The sequence below is a fragment of the Lemur catta genome, chromosome 2 (genome assembly GCF_020740605.2).
Source record: "Lemur catta isolate mLemCat1 chromosome 2, mLemCat1.pri, whole genome shotgun sequence".
NCBI lineage: Eukaryota > Metazoa > Chordata > Mammalia > Primates > Lemuridae > Lemur > Lemur catta.
Window position 1 is genome coordinate 9,819,695 of NC_059129.1, and position 20,571 is coordinate 9,840,265.

The 20,571-nt window shown below is 36.6% G+C and overlaps 1 protein-coding gene across 1 annotated transcript in view; it reads left to right on the forward strand.

The window, feature by feature from the left end:
* The first annotated feature begins 1,611 nt into the window (after positions 1-1,611).
* The window catches only part of MRTFB (myocardin related transcription factor B), a 163,989-nt gene continuing 145,029 nt past the window's right edge, over positions 1,612-20,571 (forward strand). Inside the window, exon 1 of the mRNA XM_045542632.1 lies at positions 1,612-1,677. The gene's annotated coding sequence lies outside the window, so the exon portion shown is untranslated. The remainder of the gene's footprint in view (positions 1,678-20,571) is intronic.

Genomic DNA, 20,571 nt, shown 5'->3' on the forward strand with positions numbered 1-20,571 from the left:
CATTCTGTTCATGCACCAGTACCACATTATTGATTTTATAAACATTTTAAATATCTTTTAAAACTAGTTTCCCCTTGTTGCTCTTCATTTTCTTGGCAATTCTTGCTTGTTTATTTTTCCATGTGAACTTTAGAATCATTTTCTCTAGTTCCAGAAAAAAAAAATCTTCTAAAAAATCAAGATGATGTTAAATTTATGAGCTTAAAATCTATTTGACTTCTCTGAGCCTCAGTTTCCTAATCTGTTAAAGGAACAATACAGTCTTTGTAAGAATGCTGGGAGGGGCGGGTTAAAAGAGAAAACCTATCTCTGAACTCATCACTTAGTGCTCATTTACTCCCACCACCACTGCCAACATGGGCTGAAGATACTGCTCCCTTTTTCTTTTCCCATTCTTACCCCTCTGTCTTTCAAAAGAGAAAGAAAGAAACCATGAAGAAAAACAATCAGAAGATATTAGAACTGAAGTTAAAACTAAGCTTTTGTCTAATTTGAGCAGGGTAACCAATGTGCTTGAGAACAGAGGACAAATTCAGCCTGACATTCAAGGCCTCCCTCCTACTTTCTAGCCTTACTACCTACTTCTTCCTGGGTACACCCCAACAATGGTGCTACTTAGCAGTCCCCGCAGGTCCTGCGTTTCCTGGAACACCGTCCCTTCCACCCAGAATGTCTTATTTCCTAATTCGTCCAGTTCAGATACATAATGCCCCCAACCAAGTAGAAAACAGTATCTGTCTCTTCATGTAGCTTATCTGTGACATAGCTTGGGCCTCAGTGCACTGGAAACTCTGTGAAGAGAGAAACTATGTTCGTCCTGTACACCAGAGAATGCCTAGCACCCAGCAAAATACCTGGCAAAGATTAGACGTTCAGATATTTGTTCAATAAATGAATGAATGAATAATTGACTTCGATCTTTCTTTTGCCTTATATTTTGTGTTTGAGTAACTGTTATCTCTCACCCAGTACACTGTAAGCCCTTGAAAGACAAGGATTATGCCCTTTTAAAATAATATTAAGTATATTTATTATACTTTATTATTATTAATGTTGGAGGCGGTGAGAGACAGATTTATTATATAGTAAAAGCTTATAATAATAATAATTCCCAGAAAAATGGATAGCTTAAAAAATAATAAAATAATTAACATTTATTGAACATATGTTCTAGGAACTGCTTGAGAGTCTGTAATGTGGTTTATTTCACATAATCCTCAGCAATACAATGAATTGGGTACTATTATTACACTTATGGGGAAACAGGCACATAGAGGTGAAGTGACTTGCCCAAGGTCATCTAGCTAGGAAGGGTAGAGCTGGGATTTAGAGGCAGATGATCTGAGCCTAGTCTCCTAGCTGTTACCTGCTACAGTGTTCCAAAGACGTTTGTTGAGTATAGTCGTTTATAGGTTCTTGAACAATTTAGGTAAAGTTTTGATTACACTTGCAACTTTTTGCTTTCCGTCCCAGCCATCCCATTTTAGTACCTTCTGTCTTGTTCTTCCCAATTCATCTGAGACTTCTCATTCTCTGGGAGTCTTTCTCTAATTACCCTGCTTGGCATGTACTAGGTGTTCAATAAAAAGTAATTTTTACTTTTTTTCCCCCAGGTTCACAATAAAGGTGCTAAGAAAGAGAATGTAAGACAGGAAAATAATTAAATATTTTACGAAGGTAAGTTTTTTTATCATTTGATTTTTTTAAGAAAAGGAAGTTTCCTTTTTGTTTTTGTTTTTTTTCCTTTTCTTAAATTTTTCTCCACAGCCTGTTTTCTTAAGGTATAAAAGGGTAACAGGGAGATTGTTTCAGGAGCGTTTAAGTTCATACAACCTGCGGTTCTTAAGGTGGATGCCAAGAACATGGGCTGTTTGAATAAGGTCATTTAGCTTTCTCTGCCTCTTTGACTCTAATCTTTAAATTCCCATTATCACATTGTTTTAAAGCATAGTACCGAGAAGGAAATCTGGTAGGTAGAAACCCATAAGCTAATTTGGTGGTTTTATACAATATATGCTTGCAACATTCAATGAATACTTTCTTTTTAAAATAGGGAGTTGAAAAAATTTGAAGCCACTTTTGGTGAGATGCCAATACTTTTTCTTAAATAAAAATTTGTTATGTCTTCTTATTATAATAATGAGAAAAACTTCCATCAGTATAAAACAACATAATGACAAAAGTAAGCAGCCAACTCCTACCACCAAGAAATGACTGCTGTTAATATTTTGGTGAATATACTTATAGAACTTTATGAATATAGAAGTATTTATATACAAAATTTTAAATAAATTGGTTTACACTATATATGGTGATCTTTTTTTAATGCAACAATATGTTTTGTACATCTCTGCACGGGAGTTGGAAAAGACATGCGTAATCATACGTGATCATTTTATTGACTGCATAAAATTCCTCTTCTTTAGAGGCCCACACTTTAAACACTCTTTTGGTGACCTTTTAGATTGTTTCTAGTTTTCCTTTCTTATAGATTGATGTGTCGATCAACCCTCTACTTATATCATTGCATTCTTGTTTATTCTCAGACATGTAACTGCTTGGTCAAAGATTATACACATTTTAAATGTTGATACATGTGGCTTACCTGTCCTATAAAGACTACTAATTTATACCCCTACCTAAAGTCCACGAGAGTCCTGTTTTCTGTACCCTTGGAAACTGAGTTTTGTTAATCTCCTTTTTTTAATGTGCATGTAACTTTTTTCCCAAAATTTATTTATTTATTTATTTTAAATTGACAGATAAAATTGTATGTTGTGCATAGCATGTTTTGAAGTATATATACATTGTAGAATGGTTAAATCTAATTAAGATATGCATTACCTCACACAGATATCATTTTTGTGATGAAAATATTTAACATCCACTCTCTTAGCTTTCTTAGCATTTTTTTAAGAATACTATATATTATCGTTAACTATAGTCCCCATGCTGTACCATAGATCTCTTGAACTTATTCCTTCTAACTGTAATTTTGTATTCTTTGACCAACATCTCTGCAATACCCTGTGTCCCGCCGCCACCACCACCACCAACTGCCCAGCCTCTGATAACCACTATTCTTTTCTCTACTCCTGCAAGATCAACTTTTTTAGATACCATGTATGAATGAGATCATGTGGTATTTATCTTTCTATGGCTGGCTTATTTCACTTAACATTATGTCTCCCAGGTTCATCTGTGTTGTCGCAAATGGCAGGATTTCCTTCGTTTTTATGGCTGAATTGTATCCATTGTATATATATACACCACATTTTCTTACCATCCACTGATGGACACTTAGGTTGATTCCATGTCTTGGCTGCTGTGAATAATACTGCAGTAAAGATAGGAGTGCACATATCGCCTTAACAATATGATTGCTCGATCATATGGTAGTTCTATTTTTAAGCTTTTGAGGAACCGCTATACTATTTTCCATAATGGCGGTACTAGTTTACATTCCCACAGACAGTATGCAAGGGTTCATTTTTCTCCACATCCTCACCAACATCTGTTATCTTTTGTGTTTTTGATAATAGCCATTCTAACAGGAGTGAGGTGATACCTCATTGTGGTTTTAATTTGCATTTCCCTGTTGATTAGTGATATTCAGAATTTTTTCATATACCCATTGGTCATTTGTATGTCTTCTTTTGAGACATGTTTATTAAGGTCCTTTGCCCATTTTTTAATTGAGTTATTTGTTTTTTTGCTATTGAGTTTGAGTCATAAATTTTGGATATTAACCCCTTATCAGATGTATAGCTTGCAAATATTTTCTTCCATTCTGTAAGTTGTCTCTTCACTCTGTTGATTGTTTTCTTTGCTTTTTAGTTTGATGTGATCCCGTTTGTCTGTTTGTGCTTTTGTTGCCTGTGTTTTGGGATTCATATCCAAAAATCATTGCCCAGACCAATGTCATGAAACTTTCCCCTATGTTTTCTTCTGGTAGCATCAGTTATAGTTCTTACATTTAAGTCTTTAATCCATTTTGAGTTGATTTTTGTAGGTGGTGTGAGATAAGGGTCTATTTTCATTCTTCTGCATGTGGATATCCAGTTTTCCCAACCCCAGTTATTGAAGAGGCTGTCCTTTCCCATTGTTTGTTCTTGGCACCTTTGTTGAAAATCAGTTGACCGTAAGTGTGTAGATTTATTTCAGGGCTCTGTTGTGTTCCATTGGTCTGTGTGTGTTTTTAATGCCAGTGTCCTGCTGTTCTGGTTACTGTAGCTTTGTAGTACAATTTGAATTAGGTCGTGTGATGCTTCCAGCTTTGTGTTTTTACTCAAGATTGCTTTGGCTATTTAGGGTCTTTTGTGCTTCTATACAAATTTTAGGATTTTTTTTTTCTATTTCTGTGAAAAATGTCATTGGTATTTTGATAGGAATTGCATTGAATCTGTAGATCGCTTTGGGTAGTATGGATGGTTTAACAGTATTAACTTTTTAAATCCATAAATCTTTCTATTTATTTGTGTTGTCTTCACTTTCATCAGTGTTTTATAGTTTTCAGTGTAGAAATCTTTCACCTCCTTAGTTATATTTATTCCTAAGTATTTTATTGTTATCTTGTAGGTATTGTAAATGGGATTGTTTTCTTGATGTCTTTTTCAGATAGTTCGCTGTTACGGTACAGAAACGCTAGTGATTTTTGTGTGTTGATTTTGTGTCCTGCAACTTTACTGAATTTGTTTATTCATTCTAACAGTTTTTTGGTAGAGTCTTTAGGGCTTTCTATGTATAAGATTGTGTCATCAGCAAACAGGGACAGTTTAACTTCTTTCTTTCCAATTTGGTTGCTTGAAGCCTGTGGCTGCTAAGGCCTGCCTGCTACTGGGAGTTTCCAAAGCCCGAGGATGTGTCGTTGGCCGGTGATGATGTGGACCAGAGGTGAAGTCTATGGTACAGGGACCATAGGTGTCGCCCTGGTGCTGAGACAGGTCTGGTGGCTCAGTCCCTGGGTACTGGCTTAAAGTCAGGGGCCTTGGAGGGTCGGCCTGGTGCTGGGTTTTACTGTGGTGGGCCTGGTGTTAGGGTCCAAGGCAATGTCCTATGCTCACTTCCTTCTCTTCCCCCCAAGTGGATGGTATCTCTCTCCACATATGCTGCCTAGGTGGGGAGGGGTGACACAGGTAATGTAAAACTGTCCTTTCTACCCTCTTCGTTGCGTTTTTTTCTCATTGTTGTGCTATGATCAGTACTGTGATCTCTCACCTGTTTTTATTAGCTCTGGGAAGATATTTTCATGCATGGACAGTTGTTCAACTTAGTGTTTCTGCAGGGGACAATCACTGGAGAGTCCTATTCCACCATCTTGCTCCATGTTCTTCTGTATGTAACTTGTTGAACTTTTTAATCTTTGCCAATCAAATGGGAGAAAAAAGTATTTTTTCTTGAGATAGCAAGGGTTTTGATTGGAATATACCTTTTATGTTTTCAAAGACATGTTTCATTTGAAATTCTTACTAACTAAAGAATTTTCTTACTGAGAACTTACTTTCTTATTGAGAACTTTCTTATTGAACCACTTACCTGTGGTTGCATAAATGAGACACTGTTGAACTTTAAATGTGATGAAAATGTGAAAATATGTTGAGTTCTTCGTTTTGAGGTGTTGCCTTGATTAACTCATTAGAAATATTTAAATGTCATTGGTCAGCTGTTACTGTTTTGAATACCGAAAGTTTTTCTCCTTAGAGAGCAATACCTTTGTTTTTTATTCCCTTACAGGGGAGTTTGTCTTAAGAATTTCTTAAGATCTTTCAAACATGGGTACCAATTGCAAAATAGTATATATTAATAGAATATGATTTACAAACTTGGATGATAATGTAATATTCTTGAATTATGTGAATTATGTGAATGTGCATTCACGTATAAACATATATATGTTGATGTTGAATCTCTTCTGTCCAAAGGATTTTACCAGTTTCTGATATGTCATTTCTAATTTCATGTTTGCTTTAGAGTTTATTTCATTCAAATAAGAGTTACTTAAGGAAGGTTAGCACATACCGACTGTCATTGACTATGGTTTGTTCTTGGACTTAATAAAAAAACAGCCCAGGTATGGTGGCTCACACCTGTAATTCTAGCACTTTTGGAGGCTGAGGCAGGAGGTTTGCTTGAGGCCAGGAGTTTGAGAACAGCCTGGGTACAATATCGAAACCCTGTCTCTACAAAAAATTTTTAGAATGAGCCAGGTGTGGTGGTGTGTCCCTAGCTACTTGGGAGGCTGAGGAGGGAGGATTGCTTGAGCCCAGGAGTTTGAGGTTGCAGTACGCTATCATTGCACCACTGCATTCTAGCCTGGGCAACAGAGCAAGACCCTGTCTCCAAAAAAACCAAAAAAGGCCAATTAAAAGTCACCTCTTTTTCCTAGGTATAAAATGCATCTTCTTCTTACACAGATTGCCTTAAATGTGGGTGCTTTTCTTTTCACTCCAAGTTAACAGTGTTGACAGTGTACCACCAAAGCAGGGACCAAGAGGTCCAACCGGTGTTTTATTCACCAGTTTACGTCCAGTGCCTAATACAATACCTGGCACATACACAGCAAACACCCACGTTGTTTTTGAAGGAATTAATGATTGATATGTTGTACTGTCATTGTTAAGTTAGCATTAGGACGTAAATGAAAAGTACCTTAAATTTGGATAAGAAAGCTAGCATCTGTGAGTTTTATACGTACTTAAAACTAGACATGCATAATTATGTTGACACTTGCTACCGTAACATTTTATGACATTTTGTTTGGAATTTTGATTTGGACTATACCCCATTTATTTTCTGAATCTGCTTTTTTGTTTGTTTTTGTTGTTAAGGGCAAAGTAAGTATCTAAACTTTAGAATACGAGATCTTCTTAAAGAATCCTGTTTATGTTTCTTAGTATAGACATGAGAATATTTTTCACAATTATGTTATTTGAAGACAAGGTTAAAATGAATTAAAATATATTTTTAATTATAATGGCAATAAGTTGAACTATATTTTAATTGTATGGTTTGGCATTTGTTAAAAACAAAAGTAGAGGAATAGATTGCCAGCCCTTGAGAATAATGTATAAATCTTTGTCCACTATCCTGCCTATTAAGCTTTCCTGACTCCTAAACCAGTTTTTCACAGCCAAACTAAACAGAGAGGACGGAACAATTATCCAGTAGATATAAAGCAATGTTTTGGTCTCTTGTTTCATCCACTTTGTTTCCATTGGAATATGGGATTGTAAAGAGTGTATGAGCTATAGTATTTTGGCAGCATTTGCATGTAAAAATTTTTAAATTGATTAAATAATCATCTAGCAATTTTTATTTGCACTTTAATTTGCCTAAATAGTCCAAAGTTAAATCTAGGCAGACATGAAAGGATATTATTGAGTCTTCATTAGGAGGGTCTAAATTAATGAGGTTTTCTTGGACTTTTCCCTCTAATGTCTTACTGTGGCTAGTGGGTATAATCTTGCATTTGTTTTCTAAAATAAGCAGAATGTTGGGTTCTTGACTCTCTTTTCTGTGGCAATACAGGAATTCGCTTATATGGTAGCTTTCATTTTACTGATGAGTTAATTTCTTTAATTGCATGCTTTAAAACCCTGATCCTAAAAATATTCCTGGAAAGTGAGGAGTTATTAGTAGTAGTTAAAAGAAGTTTTAATTAAAATTAAAGTTGTATTGTTTATTTCTCCTTTTAGCGGCATTTGTGAAAAATTTTACACTGTACCTAAAAACAGAAGATTTTAAAACTTTCTTTACATCTTTAATGGGTTGGATTTTGTGCATTTGCAACAGTTTCTTCCTATTTTAGTCATAAAGCTTAAAGTTTAGACTGGCAGGGTAAGTGGTCATTTCATTAGAAAGCTGGGCAGAGGAGAAAAGTTCTGTCCTCATATTCAGCATTTGTGGCAGTAGAATATTCAGTTGAAACTCTCTTACGATCAGGATAACAGTATTGAACTACAGTAGGAGGAAAACAAATTGAAGTGCTTGTATGCAGTGTAGATAATAGATTCCTAGCAAAGCCAACGCTCAGGGCTTCCGTAACTGAGTTGGTCTCTTCCAGGGACATTATTAACTCAGTCTTAAGGGTAGAGTTTTGGAAAGGGGAGGGGAGAACAGTAGCTTTGGGCCATAAATTCTGTAATGAGCTCAGTGCTTAGTGAAACCTCCCTAGGGACATCCCTAATCTCTGAATGTCCCAATCCCCTTGAGAAATTTCCTTCTTTCCTAACCCTAGAAGCTTTGCCTAGTGTTGCAGAGGCTGGGCAAGGGGAGTCTGACTCTCTTACTGCAGAGTCTAGATATACTCTCTTTAAATAGACATACAACATGGGAATGTGGCCGAAAACTATTATTTCCTCCCTTACAGCTATGCAGTGACAAATATTGGAATTTCACACAAGCTTTTCCTTCTTCAGTTTGTTCAGAGAGGACAACTAGATCAAGGTGAGAATTAAGTGTTTGTATATGTTAAACCCAGTCAGTCTTGTTTTAAATATATTTCAGTCTGTTCTCATGTAACGAAGTTTTTCAGTCTGAACGTTCTAGCAGCCATCACTCAAACATTAATTGCTGTCAGTGGGAAAGGATATCCTCCTACGTCTTTTCTGGAGTGCTTGAAACCATCCCACTTCCTTTTTCTTTTACTTTAAGAACTGATTGCTGACACTTGGGAATTATAATCAGATTGCATCAATCTTTATGGAAAGGTTACCAATTAATGCACTGCAAAACTATGCATTTCCCTCTAATAGTAAGTGTTTCTCTTGGTGTGTCTCGTTCAGTTCAGTGCTTTTAAATACCTCTTAGGTGAATGAATGCTTTGTGTCATGCCCTGATTTAATACATTTAAAAGACTTTATTCATGGCTTTCTTACCTTCAATTCTATGCGGTGGGTGGTGGGTGGAGGGGAATAATTTATTTAACATGAAATCTTTGTGGGATCTTCAGTTGTGTGGCTGCCCTTGGGTAGAAGAAGGATGACTGATGACCATGGCATACATTGTGATATAAGCTCTAAAATGAAGAGTGGAGAGCAGTGAAGATTTTTATGGTGGGCATATACCTGATGATTGTGCTGTGCCCTTTGTGTGCACTACCTCATTTTGTTCTCACAACAGTTCTATGAAGTTACATGTAATTACCCCAGTTTAGAGATGGGAAGGGCTCAGCGAGAGTGTGAAATTTTTCCTTGGGCATGCAGCTAGTAGATTAAAAACCAATAACAACAAATAAAACCCCTGAAAATCCCGTGCCTTGAAGCCGGATCTCTCTGGCTCCAAAATCTATGCTGTCTTTGACAGAGAAGGGTGCTGTTAGCACGTTCCCATTGTTGCAGATGTCAGAATGTCACACAAAATGAAGATAAAGCTACTTTATCACCAGCACCGCCACCACCATTCTCACCATCCTCTTTATTTCCAGTGTTCTTCAACATCAACTGCTGAAGTCTAGGAGTCTGCCAGGGTGTCTGGCTCACCGTGTTCAATACAGCGTAGGCTTGTTTAATTTAGCAGAGCTCTAAGATGAAAGGTTCGTGGCTGCCAAGTACAAACAGACCTTCTGCGAGATGTTAATTTGGTTAGAGGAGAGAATGCTTGTTTTTCCTTGCTCTGTGCTAATAACGAAGCTGGCACATTTTTTCGTGAGTTAAAAGGACTTTGACTTGTTTAAATCAGTGTAATCAAAGGGAAGTGAGCAGTTCTGATAAACATTTTTCTTTGTACAGTCTTTGGTTAATTCCATTCCGTACCTGCCAGCTAATTGTGAATTGCATGTTCTTTTGTTCTTTCCTCTTTTTATTATGGATTTGGTTTTATGGTTGGCTGCTGTAGGGATTTATTGGTAGGAAAATAAATTATTTCCTTGTTTGAACAGATTGTGTGTTTTTACAACAGATTATCCTGTAGCAAGCAGGGTGATTCAGCTGGGCCCCTGCACCAGAGGTGCTGTTATGTGACTTTGTGCAGCCATTTTAAAAAATAACAGCTTTATTGAGGTACAATTCACATACCCTAAAGTTTTCCCTTTTAAAGTATACAATTCAGTGATCTTTGGTATACTTGCAGAGTTGTACACCAGTCACTGCTGTCCAATTCCGGAACACTTCCATCATCCCTAAAAGAAACCCCATACCCATTAGCGGTCACTTTCCATTCTTCCCTGTCTCTTGCCTCTGGCAGCCGCTAATCTGCTTTCTCTCTCTGTGGATTTACCTATTCTGGACAGACTGTATGAATAGGATCATACAATATGTGACCTTTTGTGTCTGGTTTCTTTTACTTAGCATGGGGTTGAGGTGCATCTATGTTGTAGCTTGTATCAAAACTTCATTCCTTTTTATTGAGGAATACTATTCTATGGTATGGATATACCATATTTTGTTTACTCATCATGGTCATTTGGGTGGTTTCCACTTTTTAGCTATTATGAATCATGCTGCTGTGAACATTTGTGTATAAGTTTTTGAGTGGATATATGTTTTCGTTTCTTTTGAGTATATACCTAGATGTGGAATTGCTAGGTTATACATTAACTATGTGTTTAACTTTTTGAGGAACTGCCAGACTGTTTTCCAAAGTGGCTGCACCTTTTACATTCCCATCAGCAATGTTCGAGGGTTCCAGTTTTCTCTCCATCTTTGCCCACACTTTTCCATGTCTGTTTTTCATAGTAGCCATCCTAATGGGTGTGAAGAAGTGTCTCCTTTTGATTTGCATTTCCCTGATGACTAATGATATTGAACATCTTTTCATGTGCTTGTTGGCCATTGCATATCGTCTTTAGAAAGATAGCTATTCAACGTCTTTGCCCATTTTTAAAATTGGGTTGTCTTTTTACTGTAGTTTTAATAGTTGTTTATATGTTCTGGATATATACACATATCTATCTTTATCATATATTGATGTGATACATATAAATTATAAAATATTTTCCCCATTCTTTGGATTAGTCTTCATTTTCTTGATGTTCTTTGAAGCAAATAGTTTTTAATTTTGATGGAGTCTAATTTACCAATTTGTTTTGGTTGCTTGTGCAGTTTTCTTTCTGTTTGAAATTTTCTAAAAGTTAAAAAATCATACCTTATTTCTAGACATCTCCCATTTTAAAATTTTGCACAAAATTAAGTGGTCACTTGGTTAACTATGCAATGGGTTAGTGATATTAACATCTTTTGAGGCTTCAAATATTCTCATCTAATTCAATTTGAGAAGACTAAGTTTCCTAACTGACACTCAATGTGCTTTTTTTCTTCTTAAATCAGAAAGATGTCTTTCAGCGTTCTGCCTACCTTATAATGCATGCATCATTCTGTGAACATTTAGCTCATTGCAGCTTCAAACTACTGGGCTGAGGCGATCCTCCCCGCTCAGCCTCCTGGGTAACTGGTACTACAGACACATGCCATCACTCTTATGTTGCCCAGTCTGGTCACAAACTCCTGGCCTCAAGCCATCCACGGACCTTGGCCTCTGAAAATGCTAGGATTGTAAGTGTGAGCCACCACGCCCAGCCTCAGGAGCACTCCTGGCCTGACCTAGGGTCTTTGTCGGAAGCTCTCCACCACCATGACACTGAGAGTTTCTAGAGGTGGGGAAGGGTTGTTCTGCCAGAGCCATCTGTGCATGTCTACTCTGTGAATACCTGCTGGGCCCAGAGATTGAGAAACTCTGAGGAAGAGGGGAAAGGTCAGGAAGGCCTCTCTCATTTGTGGCTTTGGTAACCCGCAACAGCACTGTTTCTGCCAAAGAACAGGGTTCAGGGGTGAACAGGCTGCATGCAGCAAGTAAACTGAGTTCAATTTTAGATCAGCTTAGTCGGGGACATGGGGGTACTCGCGGTTTGTATGTTACATATTTTTGTGATTATTTGATTGACTTGGCGTCCCTCACTACTAGAAGCCCTGAGAGGATAGGGACTGTTTTCTTTGCTGTGACTCCAGAGCCTGCGCAGACTGTACATGGCACACATTAGGTATTCAGTTAGTATGTATGAATGGATGGATGCAGGTGGCCACGTGCAGCCGGCAGTTGGATGGGTTGTTTGGGCCTCAGATGAGGACAGGAAATACAGATTTAGGAGTTACCAGTGTAAGGCTAGATGGTTGACAGACCTTGAGAGTTATTCTTATTGGCAAAGGAACATTTATAAAAGTTCAGATATGGTGTAGTCCTGTAATTTTCATGCCCAGGTAATGAACTTATGCTTTTTTTTTTTCTTTTTTGCCCTGTCTAGTATTTAATACCAGTAATTATCTGCTGACAATCCTGCCAGTGATTTTTTTTTTTTTTAATTTGACAGATTTGAATTAGACTTGGGACAGATAGGGAAATAAAGGTGATAAAGACGGAGAGATTCTATTTCCTTTTAAGAATAACTGACTCATAGGATGAAACCTTGGATATGATTTCGGATCACTCCTGTAAACTCTCAAAGGAGATGTTTATAAAAACACTTGGAACAATACAGATTGTACTAAGAAAATGTGCTTTGATCAACTCTGGAGATACAAAGCAGGAAACTTAATAAATCAAGTCCTATTTGTGAATGGAAAGGACTGGAAGTTCACCTTAAAAGTAAGAATTCAATTCACATCAAGACTTAAATTTTGTATTCTAAATAGCAGATGTTAACTTAGTTTCATCTTTTATATAAAAAATAAAATGAATTTGCAGTTTTCAAATCTTGGCATCTTGAAATCTGACTCCTGATTGCAGTTTCTTAATAACCTTTGGAACACTGGTCTAGAAATGGAATTTGACTTTGGTTTTTTCACCCTTTAATTTTGAGGTGAGTGTGCTTCCAACTCTGGCTTCCTTCATATTCAGGAAAACCAAACCATTGGTAGCTTGGATCTACTACAATTTTTAAAATTTAAACACTATAAAAATATAGTTGTGTTTATATAAAGAGTAATATTCACACTTGGGAAAGGTGGCTTGATTGTTTTTTAAATTTTAAGGCAGAAGTATAATCGTGTTACTTTTGTAGATTAAACACTCTTGTCTTGCCACCTTGCCATATGACAAGATACTGTAGTAAACTGCATATATTTTTATTAGTAGTTTTTTTGTTTATTGCCTAGATTCCTTTTTTCCCTGTACTAGAGATCTGAGCCTTTTATTTATTTATTTATTTATTTACTATGTCACCAAAGAACTTTCATTAAATTTGGCTCCATATCCTTTAGCACTGTGGTCCCCAACTGCCAGGCTGTGGACTGGTACTGGTCCATGGGCTGTTAGGGACCTGGCCGCTGGTCCATGAAAAAATTGTCTTCTGTAAATCTAGTCCTTGGTGCCAAAAAGGTTGGCGACCATTGTAATTTAGCAAGGTGTGATTTAATAGAGCACTTCTCTCTAGTATAGCATCTCAGCTTTTTAAATTACTATAAAGGATATATAGATAAAAATGATTATTTTAAAAAATTCAGATCATTTTTATTTGAATTGTAGATTAATGTTTGTTCTTTCAGATAGAGTTTGGACAAATATCTAATAGACGAAGACTTTGTGTATTCTGAATGTTACCAAAACTACTCCAAGACTGGGAGAGAGAATACATTTTGGATTTAAGGATGAGATCAAATCATGGATTTGAGTCCTACATAGGTTAGTTAAGTGATTACATGGAAAATTTCTGTGCCAAGGTCCCAGACCCATGCAAATTATATCACTTTTAAAATCAGTTATAGACGTGAAATGAAAGAATGTTGATTTCTGGAAGCAACCCTTATCAGCTCCTGGAAAAAATAATTAAAATGTATCTGATATAGTATAGCTTATTCTGTTTTCTGAAATGATTTTATTCTTTAAGAAGCAGTCAGCTTTGTTCTTTACTAATTAATTCTTCAAAGGCAGTGTCACTGAACATAAGAAGGTTCACAGCCTCGATGTCAGGGAGGCAATAAGCAGCTCCTGCAGATGGTGGTCATCCCATGGCCCTGCTGAGCGAGGCCTGACTCCGTCGTACAGTTTGTCTCTGGGCTTATCAGGTCCACCCCTATTGCACTGCTTAAAATGACAGGATTGCTTTCACATATGCAGTATGTCTACTTATTTAATTTTTGGATTTTTCAGCAGCTGATAAATATAATTAAAAAAGGAGCATTAAGTGTAGTGGGGGGAGGGTGAATCCAAATGTTTGTCTAGATTTACTCTAAGGGAAGAATTTGTCAGAACATGGAAAGTATAAAACAGTTGAAACACACTTCTGTTTAAATGTGTGTAGAATTTAGGCTGATATATTGCCTAGCAGATATAAGGAATTCAATAAGTGATTCTAAGTAATATTTTGTGTGTAAATTGACATTTCTCATGTGCTTTGACTGTAGTTTCTGTAGTTTTAAGTAGCTGCAAGATCTTGTTTATGTTCTTTACTGAATAGTCTTTCTTAATGGACAAAGAGAATGCAGAAGCTGTTCAACTAGTTCTTCTGTTTTTTTTTTTTTTAAACTAATGTACAGTCTGAATTTAAATTTTACTCTATCTCAAAGATGGCAAAATGGCATACAGAAATTCTAAAAGGGTGGGAATTGTGTGGTTTGTAAACTTCTTTTATGGATATGTTATCCGTGAAACCCCAGTGTATGAACAGTAAAATAGGGGTTTTGGTCAGGGGTCAGTGGAAAGCTGGCCTGGTGCTCCACCACGACTCCAGGAGCATAATTCAAAAGCCGCCGTTCCATGCTGTCGTTAATGAAATGTAGAATCTTTTTTGGAGGAACAAAGGGTAAATTACTCATTTATGTATGCTGTTTGTTAGAAATTTATACTAATTATTAGCTTGTATGATAAACACTGCTACCATTTAAAATCAGAATTATTTTAAATATTTAAAGCCACTTTAAACATAGTCAGGAGTAATAATGGCACTACTGGTTAGGCTACCCCATAGGTCTAAAATAGTCTTAACATCTTACCAAAGAGACCTTGCCTGACTGCAAGATTATGGTAACAAAGGCTGCCTGAAAGCCAGTGCATGGGAGGTAAATCGTTGCGTGCACCTGGTCCTGCCACTACGTTGTCTCTAAAATTGGTAAAGAATATGCTGTGGTACAGAATGTTGTCTTTGATACCAGTCTTTAGACAATTTACTTAAAAATTCCCAGTCATTATTTTTTAAAATCATTTTGGGTCTGTCTATATCTTTTTATATTTCCAAGCCAGAAGGACCTCTTAGAGCTAACAGGCTCCATTCTTCTTGCTGTGCATGGAGGGTTTTTTCTTGATATCTGTTCTGAATTCACTTAGACTTCAAGAAATATCTCTCATTCTGAAATTGTAAGCTGTTGGGGTACAATTCTTTAGTCATCATTAGCATGTATTTTTTAACTTTGTATTAGAAGAATCACCATTTTAGTCTGTCCACAGCCTATTTCTATTGATATTCTTTAGTTGTGTTACGTAAATGCAATGACTAACACCATACAAATTATTCCAAGAGAAGGTGCAGAAGAGCATTGTAATTTGGTACTGACTATTCTGTATGAAATCCAACACTTACAGCAATGCCAGACATAGAGTACATACGCAGTAAATGTTTGTTTGAATTAATGAATTGCTTTACGGCAGCTTGCGGTTACAATATTTTCAATATGAAGTGACCAAACATTCAGTTCTGGTAGTTTAGCTAAACATTCAGGCTTCATTTGAAGCCAATAAACGTCTGCTTATTGTGCAATGTGGGGAGACCAGTTTGTTCACTTTTCCATCCAATAGTAATTTACTTTTACAGTTGTGTTTATATAGAGTAAAGGTCAAAGGAAAAGGTGTATTTGAAGCAGTTACATCAATTGCTTTGTTGTAGTGAAAGATTTTCAGTAGGCTTATGAAAAAGGGACAATTTAATATCATAAAATTTAGGCAGCTTTTAAAAACAGCTTTATTGAGGTATAATTGATAGGGAATAAACTGCACGTTTAAAGTGTACAATTTAATCAGTTCTGACACATGTATATACCCATGAAACCATCACCACAGTATGGGTGATGAACATACCCATCACCTTCCAAAATTTCTTTTGTACCACTCTGTGATCCTCATGCTCCTCTGCTTCTGTCTCCAGGCAACCACTGATCTGCTTTCTGTCACTATAGATTCATTTGCCTGTTCTAGGGTTTTATATAAGTGAAATCATATCATATGTACTCTTTTTGTTTCACTTCTTTAACTCAGTGTAATTATTGTGAGATTTATCCATGTTGTTGAGTGCGTCAATAGTTTATTCCTTTTTAGTGCTGAGAAGTATTCCGTTGTATAGATATACCACAATTTGTATATCTGTTCACTGCCGATAGCCATTTGGGTGTTTCCAGTTTTTGTCTATTACAAATAAAACCAATCTGAACATTTATATACAAGCCTTTGTCTGGTCTTGGTATCAGGTCAATGCTGGCCTCATAGAATAAGTTGGGAAGTATTTCCTTCTGTTCAATTTTCTGAAAGAATTTGGGTAGAATTGATATTTTTTTCCCTTAAATGTTTTTTAGAATTCACCAGTGAAGCCATCTGGATCCAGAGTTTTCTTTAAGGGAAGATTTTAAACTACAAATTCAATTTTTAAATTAAATCTATGGCTATTCAGGTTATCTATTCCTTCTTGAATGAGTTTAGTAGTATCTTTCAAGGAATTTGTTCATTACATCTAAGTTATTGAATTTATTGGCATAAAGTTTTTTTATAATATTCCCGTTATCCATTTTATATCTGTAGAATCTGTGGTGACACTGCTGTAGAATCTACGGTGCATCTCTCATAGATTGAGAGATGGTAATTTGTGTCTTCTTTCTTTTTTCCTGATCAGTCCAACTGGAGATTTATCAATTTTATTTACCTTCTCAAAGAATCAGCTTTTGGTTTTATTGATTTTTCTCTGTATTCTGTTTCATTGACTTTTCTGCCCTTCATTACTGTCTTTTTCCTGCTTACTCTGTGTGTGTATAATTTTAATTAATTGTTTTTTTCTTTTGCTCAAGTTTTCTAATTTTAAGGGTGAAGTATGGTCCTTTTAAGGTCTCGATTGAGACTGTTTCCTCCCATATGAGCATATTGAGGCTGAGAGAAGTTGAGACAAGCAGTCTTGTCTTAACTATAGCATAGCCTATACCCTTTTTCTTGCAGTAATAAATACTGTGGTCGAGGCATTGAGGGTGGCAGGGATGTGCACAGAATGGTGCTTAGTGTGAGGAGAGGGGTAAGAGGCCTCCTTGGAGAAGTTGATGTCTGAGGTACCTTATTTTGCTGAAATCTATGGATAAATCTGTGAGAGCAAACCCAAATTATTAGCTCTTAAAGTTTATTTTACAGTGGCTGCAGATCTCCCTCGTGGTTGCTGTATTGTGAAAAATGAGTTAGACTATGCCAGGAGTAATTCTGCACAGAGCTATTTTTCCCTTGGGTTTAATTGACAAATCTACCTTTTATTTCTGTTAAGACTGTTTGCAGTGGTCATGGTAACTACAGCTGTAACACTGTTGGCAGGTGTTGCTAACAAGATTATGTTGAATAGGAGGAAAACCTGGGGGCGGAATGTGGGGAGATTATTATAAAGATTCACATCAGTATCTCACTGAAAACTTAGTCTCAGTAACAAATTATTCTTTAATACAAGTTCTAAGTTAAATATTTTTATCATTAAAAAGGCTTAATTCTCTGATTATTTTATAAATGGAGTGAAACCAGCATCTTCTCAGTGTCCATATTGGAAGTTTGAGATCCTCTCCAATCTGAATCAAGGTACTATATTTAGGGATTTTAAAAAATACATAACAGCTGTTTGCTGAGGGGCACTAAATGTGGCTGGTGGTCAACTGTAGGGAAGAAACAAAAGGAAAAAAATGAGGAGTTATTTTCAAACAATGATAAGGGCAAAGTGTTTGTGTGTATTATTCTCGGTTCTCTTTAAAAGAAAAAGCAATCTGAGCTTTTAGGAAAAATTTTAAAATTTTCAGTCCCTTAATTTTGTAGAGGTGAAAAGAGCAATGGAGATTAAACAGTTAGTTTGTGTCAGGACCAGAACCCGAACCCAGACTTTTGGCTCAGGAAAGCTGGGTTTTAATCCTGACTTATCCAAGGACTTAGCCTAACCTCTTTTATCTGTAAAGTAGAGATGATAATTGCTCCTTTCTTTTGGTTGTGGGTTAAATGAAAAAATGTGTGTTATCACTCAGTAATGTTTGATACTATTTTGGGTATGGAACTATTTTCCCCTTCCCAAAGACTCAAGGAAATAATTAAGGGTCATGTGCAGATAAGAAGCTACTTAATTTAGAGTTTTTGTGTTCTCTAAAGTGAACCCAACTCACTCCATGTACTTTTTGAATAACGATTTTTTTTTAATTAAACAAATGCAACTGAATTTCCATGCATTATAGTTGCTTTAAAAACTGTTTGCTCTTTGATATTAAAGATTGTCTCTTCAGCAGGGCGTGGTGGCTCATACCTGTAATCCTAGCGCTCTGGGAGGCTGAGGCGGGTGGATTGCTCAAGGTCAGGAGTTCGAGACCAGCCTGAGCAAGAGTGAGACCCCCGTCTCTACTAAAAAAATAGAAAGAAATTATATGGACAACTAAAAATATATATATATAGAAAAAAAAAAAGATTGTCTCTTCAGTTTTGTTCTCAAACTTTCTTATGATATGTCCAGCAAACAATATAGTATTTCCTAATATAAACATCATCTCTCTTGTTACATGTCTTGACATTTACCTAGTAATTATACAGTATGTGTATGTATGCGTTTTCCTCTCATGGTAGATACTTTGGAATCTGCAGTTTCCTCTCTTTGGGGGCTTTCTGTTGCTTTTGCTTTAAAGTTAAAGGAGAGTAGTGAGATGGAGAATGTTGAGTGATACAAAGTCTCAGAGCAGAGAGGTCATTTGCAAATCAGCTCCCTCTGCCTGGAGTGTCCACTCCTCCCTCCTCAGCCTTCTGTCCTTTACCTGTCTTACTCTTTAAGTCTTAGCTGCAGCACTTATGTCCTCTGGGATCCGTTCGCTGATCCCCGCCCAGTTGTGTTAAAGACCCTCCCCATGCACACCCCCCTGCTCCCACAACACTTGCTCCAGTCTAATATTCTTTACCACACCATGTTGTCATTGTCTATTTTCTTATCTATGTCCCTAACAAACCTTAAAGTCAGGGAATAGGTCTTGCTCGCCATATCCCAGCCTCCCACAAAACTTCTGATTAAAGGTGCTGGGGGAAATTGCATTGAATAGGAAGACTTGAATTCAGTGGGTTGAGTTCAGAGAATGATAAGAATATACAATTTATCCTAACAGAGGTTTTTTTTCCTCCACATTCCAGCCTCTTTCAGTTTTTTTGTCCAACATCCTCTCTGCCCAAAAAAAAAAATCTGAGCCATGTGAATCAGTGAATCAGTTCAGGGAATTCCTTAAAGCCATTGACACCCTTTGTGCCTTTACTTGGTGTTGATTAGATCCAGGGACTTTGTAGAATCCTAGGATACACCTATTGGATTCCAGTTTCTACTGCTGAAATCAGGAGAAACAGAATCTTGTAGCTACGTGTACACTTTGTGTCATACACATTGGCTGATTGGCTATAAATGCAATGCACTTTTAATGCCTTCACAAAGTCAGTTCAACCAAACTGCAGTAAGTTAGATGCTGAAATTGAAATAGAAATTATTGAAATTTTAAAGAGGCAACTGGCCTTTGGTTCCTTTATCTTTATGTATTGAGAATTTAGGCTCTGCTGTGGTCAATTAAATGAACGCTTAACTTCCCCCAAGAGGGAAACTGCCTGGTTTCTGGCTACTGAGAGAGAGAAACCATGATTTAGTATAGAGGAAAAAATAATGAAGTCTTGTGATGAAGTGACATATATATTAAAGTATAATCTACCTAGTTGACAGATGACAATTTCTTTTCAAAGCGTGCTTTTGAACCACAGTGAAAAAAACTTACAGAAGATAAATTACAAATGGATTTTGATGTAGTGTAGAGTGTGTGTTTAGGTATGAGGCCCTGAACTGAAATCTAGCCAGAAAGACTGAATGCTGCGTATTTATTCAGATAGGAAGGACCCATAAAGGCCTACATTGTTTGACTGTCTGGGCCGAGCATATTTTCTCGTTCTTTTCCTTTTCACCATTTCTTAGGGTTTCTAGTAGAGACATCAGGGAGCAGCATGACAATAGTCAGTCTCATTTATTCCTGAATCACGTTCATCAGATGCTTCTCCAAAGCAGTGAAAGTGCTGATGAATAAATAAACTTGATAAGCGAAGCTCATGAAGTAGATGAATGTCTACGTATTTTGCACTTGGGCAGGATAACATCATAAAGTTCTATTAGTCTATTCATCTAGCAAGATCTTAGCTTTCAAACATACCTAAGTAAGTCTGAGTACTATTTGAAGACTTCATCATCCGCATTGTTGGGCTTTCACCTTACAAATGAAAAAGCATCTCATTTGTCATAAAGAATCTAAACCAAAAAAATGGGAATTGTTTTTGTTTATGTGCCAGTTATTTCCAGTAGTAAAATTTGAGAAAGACAGGTTTTGGAAATGTAAGCTTTGAGAGTCTTAGTAAATTTTATGAGAC